The sequence below is a fragment of the Oncorhynchus kisutch genome, linkage group LG9 (assembly GCF_002021735.2).
Source record: "Oncorhynchus kisutch isolate 150728-3 linkage group LG9, Okis_V2, whole genome shotgun sequence".
Classification (NCBI taxonomy): domain Eukaryota; kingdom Metazoa; phylum Chordata; class Actinopteri; order Salmoniformes; family Salmonidae; genus Oncorhynchus; species Oncorhynchus kisutch.
The window spans coordinates 10,496,376-10,507,840 of record NC_034182.2 but is presented as its reverse complement, the minus strand read 5'-3'; positions in this window follow the sequence as shown (position 1 = coordinate 10,507,840).

Genomic DNA, 11,465 nt, shown 5'->3' with positions numbered 1-11,465 from the left:
TAATCAAACGCACAGTATGTACAGTGTGTGCAAATGTAGAAGAGTAGGGAGGTAGGCAATAAATAGGCCATAGTGAATAAATAATTACAATTTAGCATGAACACTGGAGTGATGGATGTGCAGATGATGATGTGCAAGTAGAGATACTGGGGTGCAAAAGAGCAAGAGGGTAAGTAATAATATGGGGGTGAGGTAGTTGGGTGTGCTATTTACAGATTGGCTGTGTACAGGTACAGTGATCGGTAAGCTGCTCTGACAGCTGATGCTTAAAGTTAGAGAGGGAGATATAAGACTCCAGCTCCAGTGTTTTTTGCAATTCGTTCCAGTCATTGGCAGCAGAGAACTGGGAGGAAAGGCAGCCAAATGAAGTGTTGGCTTTTGGGATGACCAGTGAAACATACCTGCTGGAGGGCATGCTATGGGTGGGTGTTGCTATGGTGACCAGTGAGCTGAGATAAGGTGGGGCATTACCTAGCATAGACTTATAGATGACCTGGAACCAGTGGGTTTGGTCATGAATATGTAGTGAGGGCCAGCCAACGAGAGCGTACAGGTTGTAGTGGTGGGTGTATATGGGGCTTTAGTGACAAAACTGATGGCACTGTGATAGACTGCATCCAATTTGCTGAGTAGCATGTTGGAGGCTATTTTGTAAATGACATCACCGAAGTCGAGGATTGGTAGGATAGTCAGTTTTGCGAGGGTATGTTTGGCAGCATGAGTGAAGGAGGCTTTGTTGCGAAATCGGAAGCCGATTCTAGATTTAATTTTGGATTGGAGATGCTTAATGTGAGTCTGGAAGGAGAGTTTACAGTCTAGCTAGACACCTAAGTATTTGTAGTTGTCCACATATTCTAAGTCAGAACTGTGCAGAGTAGTGATGCTACTCGGGCGGGAGGGTGTGGGCAGCAATCGGTTGAAGAGCATGCACTTAGTTTTACTTGCATTTAAAAGCAGTTGGAGGCCTCGGAAGGAGTGTTGTATGGCATTGATGATCGTTTGGAGGTTTGTTAGCACAGTCTCCAATGAAGGGCCAGATGTATACAGAATTGTGTCGCCTGCGTAGAGGTGGATCAGAGAATCACCAGCAGCAAGAGCGACATCATTGATGTATACAGAGAAAAGAGTCAGCCCAAGAATTGAACCTTGTGGCACCCCCATAGAGACTGCCAGAGGTCCGGACAACAGGTCCTCCGATTTGACACACTGAACTCTATCTGAGATGTAGTAGGTGAACCAGGCGAGGCAGTCATTTGAGAAGCCAAGGCTGTTGAGTCTACCAATAAGAGTGTGGTGATTGACAGAGTCGAAAGCCTTGGCCAGGTCGATGAAGACGGCTGTACAGTACTGTCTTTTATTGATGGCGGTTATGATATCGTTTAGGACCTTGAGCGTGGCTGAGGTGCACCCATGACTAGCTCTGAAACCAGATTGCATAGTGGAGAAGGTACGGTGGGATTCGAAATGGTCGGTGATCTGTTTGTTAACTTGACTTTCAAAGATTTTAGTAAGGCAGGGCAGGATGGATATAGGTCTATAACAGTTTGGGTCTAGAGTATCTCCCCCTTTCAAGAGGGGGATGTCTGCGGCAGCTGTCAAATCTTTTTGAATCTCAGACGATACGAAAGAGAGGTTGAATAGGCTAGTAATAGGGGTTGCAACAATTTCGGTGGATCATTTTAGAAAGAGAGGGTCCAGATTGTATAGCCCAGCTGATTTGTAGGGATCCAGATTATTTAGCTCTTTCAGAACATCAACTTTGGGTGAAGGAGAAGCTGCTAATTAACTGCCAATATGCCAGCATTCCGTTTAAATAATGCAGTCAATCCACAGCCATTCACTGTCTGAAATTACATTTACATTTTAGCCATTTAGCAGACGCTCTTATCCAGAGCGACTTACAGTAGCGAGTGTACACATTTTAATACTGCTTTTCATACTTGTCTCCCGTGGGAATCGAACGCTGCAAGCGCCATGCTCTACCAACTGAGATAAATCAGTTGATGAAAGGACTTATTCAAATTGTAAATGCAACAAGTAGGCCTACTGATATTGTATCATATAATAACACTCACAGCTTCTCAAGAAAACACAATTTTAGAAATGTGTGTTCTGTTTACTTATATTTTAGAGGCTATTTATGCAGAACATGTGTATTAAAGCTTCATCACTGTATTTATAATTATGCAACAATATTTTGGGGTGACAATGTTTTTAATACACAATTTCTGATATATTACATGCCTTTTATTTTCCTGCATAAGTAAAAGCAGGAAATGCATCACCTAATGCCTCTACTGCCATTCATTCTTTTTAGACTGGTTTGGATTTCCCTCAGACCAAAATGGCTGCCATTTTCACTCCATTCTGGAATTTTAAAGGATTATGACATAGCATATGTAATTTAGGAGGATCTCTATGCCCACCGCCCACTGACTTTGGAGACAGTGGCGATTTTAGCATGTAAATCTTGGTGGGGCAAGAAAAAAAAATAACGTGTGGCTTTGCATGCCAGCAAAGCCACAACGCAACACAACACTAAACAATTAATGAATTGACAAACGGTGCCCACAAACGGCCTAGATAAAGCGTCCCAACAGCAGTCACAACATCTTACCACTGCTACACCTGGCTATCAGTAGGGCCTTGTCTGGCAGCGAAACAGTTTCACCAGCCTCATTTACATAAACATAGCTGATATGGCTGACTTGCTTAAACAAATGTGGTTTCTAATGACAATTGAGATGTACAAACTATGGCATAAGGGGACGATAAATGGATTAGAGGCAATCCGTCATTTCGATTAAGACATTAATGAGCGAGCTTGGAATGACGTAGTCAATATAACTATTTTTTTAGCACCTTTGAAATATACAGTGACAGAATTCAGAACATGGGCCATTCTTACAGTGTTTTCCCTGTACACCAAGTCAGAACCGTAGGATAAATAAAGGGGGCATATAAGCAGACAATGAAAGCTCTTACAATATTCAATGATTATATTTCTCTAAAACAGGTTATAGGCTACATGTGCACCACCAAATCAGAACAGTAGGCGAAGTGAAGAGGGGTAAATAGACCAAATTATTAGGGTGATGCACATGAGCTACTAACATCTTACTACACAACATACACTTAGTATTACTTTCTTAGCTTACAGTATACATATCTCATTGGCATATTACATAATTTATGCAGCAGCATACAATACATTTTTGGACTCAACTGGTTGTGCTGGGCTCATTTGAACAGGAAGGTGAACAACAAAGTCTGGCATTCTCTGGATTTATGGTGCTTTCAAAACAACTGGGAACTCAGAAAAAAACAAGGTCGAATCAAGATGACGTCATTGATCTTCAGATCGTAGGTCTAGAAAGAAGCCGGATTTACAATTCCGAGTTGAATGACCATTCAAAAGTATTTTCAAATCAAATCAAACTTTATTTGTCACATGCGCCGAATACAACATGTGTAAACCTTACTGTGAAATGCTTACTTACAAGCCCTTAAACAACAGTGCAGTTCAAGAAAGAGTTAAGAAAATGTTTAGCAAAGAAACTAAAGTCAAAAATAATAAAAAGTATCACAACAAAATAACAATAACAATGCTGTATACAGGGGGTACCGTGCGGGGATACAGGTTAGTCGAGGTAATTTGTACATGTAGGTAGGGGTGAAGTGACTATGCGTAGATAATAAACAGCAGATAGCAGCAGTGTAAAAAACAAATGGATGGGGGGGTGGTCAATGTAAATAATCCATTTGGCTAAATGTTCAGCAGTCTTATGGCTTGGGGGCAGAAGCTGTTAAGGAGCCTTTTGGTCCTATACTTGGCGCTCTGGTACCGTTTAACATGCAGTAGCAGAGAAAGCAATCTATGACTTGGGTGACTGGAGTCTTTGACAATTTTTGGGCTTTCCTCTGACACCGCCTAGTATGTAGGTCCTGGATGGCAGGAAGCTTGGCCCCAGTGATGTACTGGGCCATACCCACTACCCTCTGTAGAGCCTTACGGTCAGATGTCGAGCAGTTACCATACCAGGCGGTGATGCAACCGGTCAGGATGCTCTCGATGGTGCAGTTGTAGAACCTTTTGAGGATCTGGGGACCCATGCCAAATCTTTTCAGTCTCTTGAGGGGATCTAGGTGTTGTCGTGCCCCCTTCACAACTGTTTTGGTGTGTTTGGACAATGATAGTTCGTTGGTGATTTGGACACCAAGGAACTTGAAGCTCTCCACCCGCTCCACTACAGCCTCGTCGATGTTAATGGGGGCCTGTTCGGCCCGCCTTTTCCTGTAGTCCACGATCAGCTCCTTTGTCTTGCTCACATTGAGGGAGAGGTTGTTGTCTTGGAAGCACACTGCCAGGTCTCTGACCTCCTCCCTATAGGCTGTCTCATCGTTGTCGGTGATCAGGCCTACCACTGTTGTGTTGTCAGCAAACTTAATGATGGTGTTGGAGTCGTGTTTGGCCACGCAGTTCTGGGTGAACAGGGAGTACAGGAGTGGACTAAGCACACACCCCCCGAGGGGCCCCAGTGTTGAGGATCAGTGTAAACAGACGTGATGTTGCCTATCCTTAACACCTCGGGGCGGACCGTCAGGAAGTCCAGGATCCAGTTGCAGACGAAGCTGTTTAGTCCCAGGGTCCTTAGCTTAGTGATGAGCTTCGTGGGCACTATGGTGTTGAACGCTGAGCTGTAGTTAATGAACAGCATTTTCACATAGGTGTTCCTTTTGTCCAGGAGGGAAAGGGCATTGTGGAGTGCGATTGAGATCTGCGTCATCTGTGGATCTGTTGGGGTGTTATGCGAATTGGTGTGGGTCTAGGGTATCCAGGAGGATGCTGTTGATGTGTGCATGACCAGCCTTTCAAAGCACTTCATGGCTACTGACATGAGTACTACGGGCGGTAATCATTTAGGCAGGTTACCTTCGCTTCCTTGGGCACAGGGACTATGGTGGTCTGCTTGAATCATGGAGGTATTACAGACTCGGTTAGGGAGAAGTTGAAAATGTCAGTGAAGACACTTGACAGTTGGTCCGTGCGTGCTTTGAGTACAGGTCCTGGTAATCCGTCTGGCCCCTCGGATTTGTGAATGTTGATCTGTTTAAAGCTCATGCTCATATCTGCTACCGAGAGCGTTATCACACAGTCGTCCAGAACAGCTGGTGCTCTCATGCATGCTTCAGTGTTGCTTGTTTATTCACGACTTCCCAGTTGCCTTGAACTCACTGATGTCAAGTTTTCGCAGTTATTAGTTAACAGTTGTTTTGAGCGCCGCACAACTCATGCTTCATTCACAGCATGGCCTTTGTTGAATGTTTATAATTTTTCACTTGGAAAAGAGCACCTTAATCCCAGATTTGGAACCACACAGCCAATCCACTGAATAGCAGGCTAGTGATTTATTTGCATTACTTGCAGTTAGCCACTGTTACTGATACCTTCCAAACCACTCATTGTTGAATTTGCGATTTCCAACTTGTTGTGTAATGTTTATGTGCAATGGATGATGAGCACAGATAAGTTTTATTTATATTTTTTCTTCTTTTTTTCTCTTCATATGTCAAGGATTAAAAATGATTTGCCAGTAGAATGTCGACTTGATTCATGATGATGACTGTTAGCTAAGATTTTGAAAGTATGATGTTGACATGATCAGTCCAATCAAAGCTACTGTACATATAACATGATTTGATGTCATTTTATCTGTGACCAATGACCTTGAGCCATCTTGGATGGGCACTTCTAATGAAACACTATGGCAGCACCCAAGGGGCTAGAATTTTCTATCTCTACCCTGTCACGACATTGCCCTCTTTGGGTACAGCAAGCCCCACCCCCCTCTCCCTGCCTCCTTCAACTAGGTTGCTGTGGTCAGAGAGAGGTCGTAAATTCCTGAGGAGAAGACCTGCCTCATGGCCACACAGTATAAGAGACAGAGTGAATTTTCATAGAGAACAAAGGGATTTCTTCTACCTCACAGAACTTGAGGTCCGAACAAATTTCATGTTCTGGAGAAAGTATAAAAGATCGGTGAAGAATCCAGCTACGAACTGGTCCGTTTGTTACAACTTGGGGAAGCTCATGGGAGACGGTGTGGCCACATTACCATAACGCTGTTAACATCTAATTGTTGTGTAAGATGAATGAGTGAGTATGATACTGTTTACACAATTTTACAATGTGATTTTGGACTGTTTAATAAAGGAAACTCCAAATCCCTTTTGAGTTTAACTAAATCAGAGGACCGCCCCTGAACCCAATAGGTTCAGGCATCCTGGGACAGCCTCTTTTCTGCAATTCTGAACAAAACCCAACTTTGAGAAGTTATCACCAGACCATGTTTCTCTCAATCATGGGAGTACAAAGGTTGTAGACCATTGCTGAATCTTTTAACCATACCACGTGGTTAAACTCTTAGACTATCGATACCGACAGAATAAGAACAAGTCTTTGATATTCATTTCTAGTCTGCAACTAGGAATTCGGTATCATTGAACGTGAAGAACGACAACCGCCGAAACATCCATCCTATAATGAATGATTGTCACTCTGAACAATCCACTCTAACAACAACAGACGACAGACGGAGAGAGAGAGACGGACAATTCTACAAAAGAAACAAACTTTTCAACAGCGATGAAGACGACACACTGAGCGTAAATATATATATTGATTGCAATTGTTCCCGAATGAGTGAGCGTTCATGTGCAAAGGATTAGCATTTAAATTGTTATAATTATTAACTCTGTAGTGACTTCTCAGCTGACCCCCACTCCCCGTTTTGTCCACCAAGCCGCGATGCCGGTTTAGCCCACTAGGGCACATTCCCTTATCATTTCTTGTAACCATATTGACTTTGTTGGTTTGTTTATGCATTTCTGTGAATTACTTAGTTAGTAATAAATTATTTAAGACAATTGATGTATGGATGACTCATAGTGAAGACTGGGTTAGTGCAGATAACCAACAATTTACGACGTTTGGAATGAGACTAAAAGTGAGGTAAAGTAAATAATTAATTATGATCAGATATAAAATATCTGAAAAGTTATTTTAGGAAATTACAACTTTAATCTGAATATTTTCCTTGGTGCCCCAACTTACTAGTTAATTACAATTACATGATTAATCCGTTTGATCTCGTAATACTCATTACAGAGAATCTTTGATAAAAACTAATTCTTCAATTTAATGATAGTAAAGACACGACAAACCTTAGACTTAGCGGTGACCCCATGAGTGACAGAACAGTGAGCCAATCACAGCGCAACGTCCATATTTTCTGCAGGCTTGCCGCACCACCACAGAAGCACTGAGAGGCTGAAACACCTGCATTTTGGAGCTGCCTTACGACAGGAAACAAAAAAAGAGACCATGTTTGTATGCGACTTTATTAACTCAATGATATATATATTTTTAATTGTTTTCAAACTGATATGTGACACGTATTAATGTCAAAATAACAAAGAGACAAGCCCCCCCCAAAAAATATTTATATTTGGTTTTTTTTGCTTAAAATGTGGGGCTCAAAATGATTGACAGGTTGCCACTGGTTGGTGATAATTCCTCGGATCATTTGATCGTATGTCAGAACACTTTACTTAATGTACAAGCTGTGTTTTCGCCCCCTTGGTTTTGCGCCCCCCCGGCTCGTGGAGGAGATCTTCGTGGGCTATACTGAGCCTTGTCTTAGGGTAGTAAGTTGGTGGTCTGTTGATATCCCTCTAGTGGTGTGGGGGCTGTGCTTTGGCCAATCGAGTGGGTTTATATCCTGCCTGGTTGGCAATGTCTGGGAGTATTGTCGGACGGGGCCACTGTGTCCCCAGACGCCCCCGTCTCAGCCTCCAGTACCTATGCTGCAATAGTGTATGTGCCAGGGGGATAGGGTAGGTCTGTTATATCTGGTGTAATTCTCTTGTCTTATCTGGTGTCCTGTGTGAATTTAATTCCCTCTCTCTTCCTCCCCTCCCGGAGGACCTGAGCCCTAGGGACCATGTCACAGTCCACCTGGCCGTGCTGCTGCTCCAGTTTCAATTGTTCTGCTTGCGGCTATGGAACCCTGACCTGTTCACCGGACGTGTTACCTTGTCCTGGACCTGCTGTTTTTTACTCTCTCTCTCCATCTACTGCAACTGCTGTCTCGAACACTGAATGCTAGGCTATGAAAAGCCAACTGACATTTACTCCTGAGGTACTGACCTGTTGCACCCTCTACAACGACTGTGATTATTATTTGACCCTGCTGGTCATCTATGGACATTTGTTCTTCAAGATGTTCAATCTGGCCTTAATGGCCATTTACTCTTATAATCTGCACTCGGAACAGCCAGAAGAGGACTGGCCACCCCTCAGAGCCTGGTTCCTCTCTAGGTTTCTTCCTAGGTTCCTGCCTTTCTAGGGAGTTTTTCAGAGCCACCTTGCTTCTACATCTGCATTGCTTGCTGTTTGGGGTTTTAGGCTGGGTTTCTGCATAAGCACTTTGTGACATGTGCTGATGTAAAAAGGACTTTATAAATACATTTGATTTGTTTGTCAGAACCTCCTTAGCCTGTTATGTTATTTACATCATAAAGCTCCAAATGCTTTCTTTGTACAAACTGCACCACTCACACTCCTGATGCTCTACAAATGTCATAGGTTTCATAAAACATGTCAGTTCTGTCAGTAATAATATTAAATGTAGCACATTATTATAATAGTATTCATGATATAGATAAATACAGACAGTAGTGACCAATCATTTGGAGTCTAATATAATTAATCAAATTGTATCACCAGAAAAAAGAAACTTAAAAAAGTAGTTGACAAATTGCACAATTATAGCTATTTAATTTGACCATCAATGTCATGATCTTGACCATGAAATTAGAACAGGGATAAATATTCTTTAAACAAAACAATATTTATTTATATTTTTTAAATACTTTTTTTTTATTGACAAATGATTAAAGTCAGGCAAGAACACATAAAAAATATATTTTTAAAGATGACAGACCACAACTTCATGCATAAAATATTGCATTATAATATTCTAAAGTACAGACGCTTTTTCTGTTCCTATGTAATTTGAGGGAATTTAATACATTTTGTTGTCAAATTAATGTCAAAAGTTGATTTTATTTTGTGGCTTTTAGTTAACCCTAATCCAAACCCACGAATAGCATAGCCGGCTGTGCCTTAAGCAAGGCACTTTACCCAAATTTATTCCAGGGGCACCATACTACTGTACTATGGCGTCCAATTTGTCTTCTTAATAATGACTAAGATATTAGCCTTACTACTTGCAAAAATAATTAAAGAAGTCCTGGACGCAATCATTGATGAAACACAGTCTGGCTTCATGAGGAACAGACATATTTCTAACAATGACAGACTAGTATTAGATGTACTTGACTACTCAGACCTAATAACTGAGGATAGCTTCATATTATTTTTAGATTTTTATAAAGCATTTGACACAGTAGAGCATCAGTTTCTCTTCCACTCCCTTGAGAGACTTGGCTTTGGGGATTTTTTTAATGTAAGGCTATTAAGACACTCTATGCAAATGGTAACAGCTCTATCAAATTGAAATATGGCACCTCACCTAGATTTGAGTTAAAGAGAGGAATTAGGCAAGGTTGTCCTATCTCTCCGTACCTGTTTTTATTAATCACCCAACTTCTTGCAAATTCTTTAAATAATAGTCCTGTACAAGGTATTTCCATAGCTGGTAAAGAAATTATTATAAGCCAGCTGGCTGACGATACTACACATTTTCTGAAAGACGCTAATCAAATTCTCATATCGATCAATGTGATACAATCCTTTTCCAAAGCGTCTGGTCTATATCTTAACATTAATACATGTGAACTCATAGCTGTCAAAGATTGTGTGACACCTTCATATTATGGTATTCCAGTAAAAGAAGAACTTACATATTTAGGCATAACCATTACAAAGGATCAGAAGTCTAGAGGCTTACTAAATTTTAACCCTCTTATTAAAACAAACCCAGAAGAAACTAAATCAATGGCTACAGAGGGACTTATCTTTAAAAGGTAGTCCTAATAACCAAGGCTGAAGGTATCTCTAGACTAACATATGGCGCTCTATCTTTATATCTTGACAGTAAAATAAGCAAGGAGATAGACCAGATGCTTTTCAACTTTCTGTGGAGAAACCGTACACATTACATTAGGAAAACTGTTGTAATAAACACTTATGAGAATGGTGGACTGAATTTTCTGGACTTTACTACTTTAAATAATACATTTAAGATCAATTGGATAAAACTATTCCTAAGAAGACCCACTTCTATCTGGAATTTTATTCCTCATGTCTTCTCTACTTTTGGTGGCCTTAACTTCATGTTGTTTTGCAATTATAATATTGACAATGTTCCAGTGAAACTTTCTGCTTTTCATCGGCAGGAATTCTTGTCATGGTCCTTAATTTATAAACACAATTTTTCTCCACACAGATATTATATATGGAATAATCAGGATATATTGTATAAAAATACCTCTCTGTTTTTAGAATATTGGTTCCGAAATAATGTCCTATTGGTGAGCCAACTGGTAAATGCAGAGGGTCTTTTACTCAGTTATAAAGAATTCTTATCACTTTACAAGGTCCCTGTAACACCTAAAGATTTTGCAATTGTTTTAGATGCCATTCCCTCAGGTGTTGCTATGTTATTCAGGAACGTGTCAAGACCTGACCCTCAGAGCCTACCTTCTATTGACCCTGTTGACTCATCAGTAGGAAAGATTTGTTTCTCTTTTGGTCCATTCAACAACAGAGCGATACGATCCTTGTTTCAGCAGGATGTTGTATCTATACCTTATGTCATGCCTTATTGGAATGGATTTATTGATAATATCTGTTGGAAAAAACTTTGGATGTTGCCACACACATTCCTACTTGTTAACAAAATTAAGGAAGTTTCCTTTAAAATTATTCATAAATATTATCCTGCCAACCACTATATGAAGAAGTTTAAGGAAAACATCAACTCAAATGGCTCCTTTTGTAATGACCAGCCAGAAACAGTTTTGCATATTTTTTGGCATTGAATGCATGTAAGAAAACTGTGGCAAGACATCAGTAGATTTACAATTGAACACATTTATGAAGATTTTACACTATTGTGGAGAGATGTACTGTTTGGATTCTTTACAAACAATATAAATAAGCGGAAACATTTTTATGTAATTAATTTAATTATTCTTTTGGCCAAATTTCATATACACAAATGTAAATTTACAAACAGAAAACCACATTTTCGTACCCTACAAAAAGAAATTGAACTGTATTTTAAGACGGTTAAATGCTCTACTAACAAAAAAGCTGTTAGAATTGTAAGTATATGCATGTCCCTTAAGGTCCTTGTGTAATTGTAATGTGATATTGTACCCCCTAGCTCGATTGTCGATTGTTTGTAATCTATGTATGCTTGTGTTCCCTCATGTGA